The 7,785-nt window shown below is 40.4% G+C and overlaps 1 protein-coding gene across 1 annotated transcript in view; it reads right to left on the minus strand.

Moving 5' to 3' along the window:
- Nucleotides 1–6,026, minus strand: part of LOC122680374 (mucin-22-like) — a 28,060-nt gene extending 22,034 nt beyond the window's left edge. Inside the window, exon 1 of the mRNA XM_043881677.1 lies at nt 6,003–6,026. The gene's annotated coding sequence lies outside the window, so the exon portion shown is untranslated. The remainder of the gene's footprint in view (nt 1–6,002) is intronic.
- Between the last annotated feature and the right edge of the window lie 1,759 nt (nt 6,027–7,785).

A 7,785-nucleotide genomic window follows, 5' to 3' on the forward strand; every position in this document is an offset into this window, starting at 1 on the left:
AGGATGGGGAACACATGTACACCTGTGGCTGATTCATGGCAATGTATGGCAAGACCACTACAATATTGTAAAGTAATTAGCCTCCAATTAAAATGAATAAATTTATATTTTAAAAAAAGAGACAATGAGCAGTTATTTGTGGGGGAGCAATTTTTGGGGGGTTAGGTAAAAAGTATTGAAATCAAGACAACAAGCCCCAAAAGAAGTTGTTTATGCTAATCCCCATGTCACCAAACTGAGACTTAATTACAGTTTCAGTTCTTCTGGAAATGGAATCTTAAAGCAGTCAATCAGGGTCGTCTTGATGAGCACTAGTTAAGTCATGAGCCTGTTAGACTCTTTGCCAACCCCTGAAGGAAAGCAACTTTGCCATAACCAATCTGGTTTGTTTGTTGGTTGTTTGTTTGTTTTTTGCCTCGTGTAACTTTCTTATTCCTGCTTGCTTCTGTGTTTGAGTTTTTCATTTAGTACAGCTCCTGGGAATTCCTTTCTATCTAGTAGATTAGATGTGGCCTGATTCGCAAGCTGTTGAGTGAAGCCAATAAGATCTTTGAATTCCCTCAGTTGAATTTTGTTTTTTAACAATTGACAAGAGCATAGACAGAAGGAAGGGAGAGAAAAGAATAAGAGAATCAAGGTGTTAGATGGTGAAAGTGTTGGGATAAATGACCACACAGAGTTGCAGAAAACATGTGTAATTACCTATTTACATTTCTGTTTTCTCCCATTGAAGTAAGCAGCTTTCAGGAAAGGACCAAGAGCTGTTCATGTCTGCACCCAATCAGAGACTGCTTCTTATCACTGATATGCATTCTTCTGTTTTCTCACAGAGTCACAGAAGCTCTGATGCTTCACTGGGCATTTATGACAGAAGACTGCACTTCCCAGAGGATATGAGCAGAAGTAATGTGTAAAACTTCTATGTTCTGTTCTTAAAGGGAAGAGACATATCCTCATTTCCACTTCCCTCCTTTCTGCTGCATGGGATATAGGTATGGTGATAGCTCATCTTGAACGATCTGGATGAGGGCAACACCATAGGGATGGCAGAGAAGATACAAAGGAAAGATACTGCATTCTTCTCAAAGTTGTAGAGCATGGCCATCATACCAGCTCTGAGAAATAAACCCCTGTCCTGTTCAAGGCCTTGATGGTGTAGTGTGAGGAGGGATACACTGTCATTGTACCTCAAGTAGCCCAGACTAACCCACATCCCAACACTCTACATAACTCCTATTGGTTGCTTCATAAAGATGCAAAGGAAGGAGGGAAAAGATGTCTAAGGAGACATTTTAGATATTGGCAGGACTTTAGCAGGAAAAGGAAATGCTGCTTTGTGTCATGAACACACAGTTTGGTTCCTTGTGTCTCCATTTCTTTGTACCAAATCAGGTTATGAAAAAAAAAATCTCCAATTTGATCTTGCTTCAGTTTGCTATTAATTTAGTGAAAAGTTTTCTTATTACAAGTCTAGTCTTAAAAGCGGAGACAGCAATGGCACCCCACTCCAGTACTCTTGCCTGGAAAATCCCATGGACAGAGGAGCCTGGTAGGCTGCAGTCCATGAGGTCACTAAGAATCGGACACGGCTAAGCGACTTCACTTTCACTTTTCACTTTCACGCTCTGGAGAAGGAAATGGCAACCCACTCCAGTGTTCTTGCCTGGAGAATCCCAGGGAAGGGGGAGCCTGGTGGGCTGCCGTCTATGGGGTCACACAGAGTCGGACACGACTGAAGTGACTTAGCAGCAGCAGCAGTCTTAAAAGAGGCAAGGATTTGTTTTGATTTCTAGCCTTCTGTTCTGAGATGCATGACATTTACAAATGTTTCAAAGGGCTTCCAAATCCAAATTAGCTCTGATACCAATTCTGAGATATTGGCAGAGTGCATATTAATATCTTTCTACAAGTGAGCCCCCAGCATATTGTTGCCTCCATAAATAGTTAAATATTGAGTGCTAACCAAAGAGATAAAAATCCAAGATGATTAATGACCTGCTCAAAGTCACAGCTCTTTAGCGCAATGCCAAGTGGTAGAACCAAAACTTCGAAAAATCATCTTTTTTTTTTAACAACTGATATTGATTTATTAAATAAAAGTCTTCTTCTAAAACTCTTTTCACCTCTAATCATAACAGACTTAGTGAACAATAACCGCTGATGGCATAAACAATCTCACCCAGAATAAGGTTTCTCTTGAAACACTTGGAGGCATCCAATTCCTCATTCTTTCTGTTTGAAACCCAAAACATCTCGTGATTGGCATTTTGTTCCACCATCACTTCTGGGGAAGTACATACAAGCATATTTTCCTAATCTATTGTATACTTAAAATGGGAAATTGTAAGAGGCAAGGAAAATTCTAATTCATTTCCAAGAAACTAACATCAATACTTTCTCAACTTATCCCACTCTTTGCTTCTATGAAAAGCAGCTCTTCCCATAAGAACAAACACCCTGTTCATCTTCATTCACAATCTTTAGCTGGAAGCCCTACCGTGAGCATGTAAGCTTGCAAGTTCTCTTGCTTAAAGCATAAAAACACATTTGATGGTTTAACTGATAATTGTTCTAAGAACTACAGGAAAAATCCATGGAATCTTAATCCTGGAAACATTTCTAGAAGGAGAGCCAGACAGATATTTTGCCTTCCAGGCCTTTGTGTTTTATGATAATGGTACCTCATTTGGATGGCCTCTTGCAGGCAGTTACTCAATATCAATAATAAGGAAACAGTGCTGTGTTCTTTCCATCCTCCGTGGCCAGCAAGAAGCCCCAGTATGCCCAGCAAGATCAATTCCTTTCTTTATATCCTCAACCATGTTCTTCATATGGTAGGAGATCAATAAAATAAATACTCATTGAATCAATGAGCGAATAAATGAAGAAACTGACCTTTTCAAACCAACTTTGTTTACAGTCTCTGTCCTCAATTCAGGGGGCCATCCTATGACAGCCATTCTGTGTGATCCAGCAATGGGTGCTCCCAAACAAGAAAAGTATATGTAACACAAGCCCAGAGATCCAGGAAGCCAGGAAAGAAGAACCTAGGAAATACCGACATGTATCCTGCTTTTCCATGCAAAAAAAAAAAAAAAAAATGCAGGTGGATGATATGGATGGGTGAGCAGCCTGAGATCAAGCAGAATTCTAAATTCACAACTCAAGCTGTGTTTTAGATGAAACCTGCAGGAATTGTGCCCTGCTTCTGTTTTTAACTAGTTAGGGAGATTTAATGGAAAATGGAGCAGCATGGTGCCCTAAGGTCTCTGGCTAATGACTAGAAGTCTGTTTAGGGAGGTTATTGTGTCCTGACCCTAGAAAAGCATAAACAAGGCTGGAGTATTTTACCCTTTAATCAGCACGGATATTAATCCTAGCAGGCAGAATGTATGTTCATTTAGGCTTCCTAAATGCACCATGCATAGAAATCAAAAAGGAAAACTACCCAAATTTCTGACCTGTGAATCAGTATTACATGGCAATACCAATAGTTCCTGCATTTGTGTAGAATTTGACAAGTTACAAAACAGTTCCTAAACATTATCTTATTTGAGTCTAACAAGATCCTTGTGTTAGTTACTATTCCAATTTTACTGAGTATCTTCAGGACTTGATTCTGGTTCTCTAGAGGTAGGAAAACAGGTCAATCCACACTTCCTTTTGAAGAACAGTTATTGGTTCCTTTGTCTCAGTTGATGCCAACTTCACGCCCTAAAAAACAGCAACCTTAACCAAAATAACAGGGAGTGAAAAAGTAAAGTTCTTGCAGTCCTGATAAAGGCAGCTAGCCAGGCCATTACTACATGAAATCGAACCATCCCGCAATTGTTATGGTGGGGGGAGGGGGACCAGAGGCGGGAATTGGGGTCCCTGTCTGTAAAACCTCACAGACCCAGAGAGTTTTAGAATAGAAATGAATTCAGCGATCATCTGGCCCAATACCTTCATTTTAGTGAGGAGGAAATGGAGATTCAGAAAGATTAGGTAAGATTATTTGGCTTCCAATGACGACACTGCCTTTTGGCAAATTCCTTAACATATCTCTACCTCAGTTTTCCCATAAGGAATATGTGAATAACAATACCTACCTCCTGGGGTTGTGATGAGAATTAGGATACTTAGTAATACTGAATATTTAGTAAGTACTAAAAAATACCATACTGTAATCATCATCATATACCAAGTGCACATAGAAAATTGGGGGCTAAAATATGACTTTAAATCCAGTATTCTTTCCACCACAGGAGGGGCTCTTTCCTCAGGAGGGGCTCTTCCACCCCCCACTGTGAGGTGCCAAACACATTAAAAGTAAATTCTTGTTTTCCACATCTAAATGCATGGTAGAAATTGGATACAGAGAAGGGATTCAGAGGCAATGGGCATGTAAGAAATTTGGTATTAGAGAGACATCCACCATCAAAATCAGGTATCTGAAATCTGTCTTTGGATAAGAGTTTCAGACAAAAGAACTACAGAAAAGAAAAAAAAAAAAAAACATGGCAACCTCAGTAGTAACAGGATCAAAGAATATATAATTCTCCCTCCTCATTTCTAGTGGCTGTTTTCCCATTGTTCTGTATGTGAAGAGAAGGTGGGAGGGAGTGTTGGGGTTTTTTTATTATTTGAAAGTTATTGCAGACAAAAAATAAAATAAACTTACCCAGGGGATAGAGGGAAGGAAAGGAGGAACAGGCAGAGCAGGGTGGCTGTGGGTTAGTTGCTAAGTCATGTCTGACTGACTCTTTGCAACACCATGGACTGTAGCCCACCCAGCTCCTCTGTCCATGAGTCTTCCCAGGCAAGAATACTAGAGTGGGTTGCCATTTCCTTCTCCATGGCATTTTCCCGACTCTGGGATCAAACCGGCGTCTCCTGCATTGCAGGCGGATTCTCTACCGAGAATCCAAGAATTCTCTACTGAGTCACCAAGAGAGCTTTAAAGGCAATGAAACCACTCTCTGATACTGTAATGGTGGACATGTGTCATAAATTTGTCCAAATTCATAGAGTGTACAACACCAAGCGTGAAACCTAATATAGACTATGGACTTTGGATGATTATGTGTCAGTGTATGAAAACTGTAAAGCATTTAAAGAGTATTTCATTGAATAATTTTTTAATTTTAAGCAAACTTAGATGTCTGTGTGCATGCTCAGTCACTTCAGTCATGTCCAACTCTTTTTGACCCTATGGACTGTAACCCACCAGGCTCCTCTGTCCACAGAATTCTCCAAGCAAGAATACTGGAGTGGGTTGCCATGCCTTCCTCCCAGGGATCTTCCCAACCCAGGAATCAAACCTATATCTCTTATATCTTCTGCATTGGCAGGTGGATTCTTTACCACTACACCACCTGGGAGGCCGATGTCTGAGTATAGCACTGACTGATTCCATCCCACGGCCAAATGTCCATGAAATAATATAGGTAACAAAACACAGTTGTTACACTCGAAAGGAGCCAGTTAGACCCCTTACTAGAAAGAGTCTCACTAGAGGAGAAACCAGTCACAGCATTCCAGAAATACTCTGCTCCAGATGTTACAGAATGTTAGACTGTAAGAACCTAGAGAAGAAGGTCCATCTAAATCCTCTTTCTGTTCTCCAGAACTTAGCAATGTGCCTGGAACATAGTAAGTTTTAAAGCTTGATAAAGAACAGGGAGAAACTCTCTGAGATAGAATATCCACAAGATTAGTATTGGTGTGATCATAAGACCTCATTTGTCCACTTTGACGAGATGGTCCACGAGAATGAAATCAGATTCTGGAGCCTGTTGATCTAGGTCCCAGACATCCCCAGCTGCCCCACAAAGCACAGAGCCTTCATTTCCACAGTGCAGCCAAGCAGCCCTTCCCCATGAGACAGCAGGATAAAGGTCTGATTTTTCAGCTGTTCTCTGATTGGAAGGAGCAGTGTATCACCAGGGCCCAAGCCCCAAGGGCACAATGCTATGGTTGTAATCCCACTAAAACCCATAAAGAGAACTTTAAAATCTTACTGGAAGTAGATCAGCAGTCCCAGACTCCTGAACACAGTATTCAAAAGAGGAATTTACTTATTAGTTTTCCTTTTTTCTTTTTTCTCTTCCTCGTCCATTGGATTCCCAAGCAGGCTACTGCTTATCCTCCCACTCATAATCAATCAGGATTGCCTTTCCAACTGTGCTCCTCACTGGAGTTAATTTAGGGCTGTTCTGAATTTTCTTTGGATTTCTCAATAGGTTCTTTCCTGGACTCTTCACTCAACAGTTCAAATGACTCTTTGGTAAACTCCCAACTGAAATCCTGTTCCCAAATGTCACTGAATTCTCCACTTATGTGTCTCAATCTGTGGGCACGGTCTCATGCAGAAGACATGAAATAAAAGGCAATAAGCAAATACAAGCCAGAGACTGAGCATTTCAGCAAAATCTAGGGTGAGCCTTTCTCCCACTGCCCTCACTCTCAGACAGGAGCAGAGGGCACATCCATGGCTTTCCACCATCTGGGAATTCCTCTATCTGTGCTGTAAGTCATTGGTCATAGGTGGACATTGAGTACTTGTATTTTTCATTTTATTTAATTTTAATTAATTTATACAGTTAACTATATGTTAACTGTATGGCTATGGCTGCTCATGGCTATGGTACTAGACAGTTTATAGCCTTTGCTGCACTACTTCTGTGACAGAGAGAATTAATTCTTCTCATTTAAGGAGCAAATGCCTTTTCCCTGCTACTTGTCCAGTCAAATTTCTCTTGTCAGGAATGAAAATTTCCTCAGGAAAAAAAAAAAAATTGAAATAACTGAGAGGTTTAGACTTCACTAGCACAAACAACTGGACCACTCCCATAAGACCATTCTCATGGTCCAGCTCTATCTACTGACCAAACGGATTGTCATTTTTATTGCCATATTTATTGTCCAAATTTATTCTTATTGCAATGTGTGCATACTCGGTTGTGTCCAACTCTTTCTGACCCCATGGACAGTAGCCTTCCAGGCTCCTCTGCACTAAGGTAAGGTAAAACTCAGGCCTGGGCCATTTCTCCACTTTCCAGTGGAGAAGGAGAATTGATAGATGGGCCACTAAAATTCACTGAAACAGTCACCAGAGGCTGAATAAGAAGGAATCATTAAGGGACCAAATCAAAGATTTCAAAGCATGTCAAAAACTGTTGATCAAAAGAAAAACACACAACCTAAAAGTTGCAAGTTGAGGGGTTTTTTTAACATTTTATTTCATATTGGAGTATAGTTGATTGGCTTCCCAGGTGGTGCAATGGTAAAGAATTTGCCTACCACTGCAGAAGACACAAGAGACACAAGTTTGGTCTCTGGGTCAGGAATATCCCCTGGAGTAGGAAATGGCACAACTGAGCACCCATAGTAATAGTTAATTAACCAATTAATTAGTTGTATTAGTTTCAGGTGTACAACAAAGTGATTCAGTTATACATATACACGTATCTGTTCTTTTTTTCAAATTCTTTTCCCAGTTAGATTGTTACAGAATATTGAGCAGAGTTCTCTGTGCTATACAGTAAGTCTTTGTTGGTTATCTACTTTAAATACTGGGGACCTTACTGAGCCCAGGAGACAGCCTCTCAGATAACCCCGAGGAACTGTTCCAAAGAGGCATGGGGGGAGTCAGGATATATATATTAATATTTCACTGGGGGAAAGAACTTGTAGTTAAACATCAAAAGAGCACTGCTAATCAAAAGAACAGACATCTCAAGTTAATGATTTTAGCTCTTTTCAACGTATGAGAAATGGCAAGAATCTGGGGTCATCCAAATT

The sequence above is a fragment of the Cervus elaphus genome, chromosome 22, assembly GCF_910594005.1.
Source record: "Cervus elaphus chromosome 22, mCerEla1.1, whole genome shotgun sequence".
Taxonomy (NCBI): domain Eukaryota; kingdom Metazoa; phylum Chordata; class Mammalia; order Artiodactyla; family Cervidae; genus Cervus; species Cervus elaphus.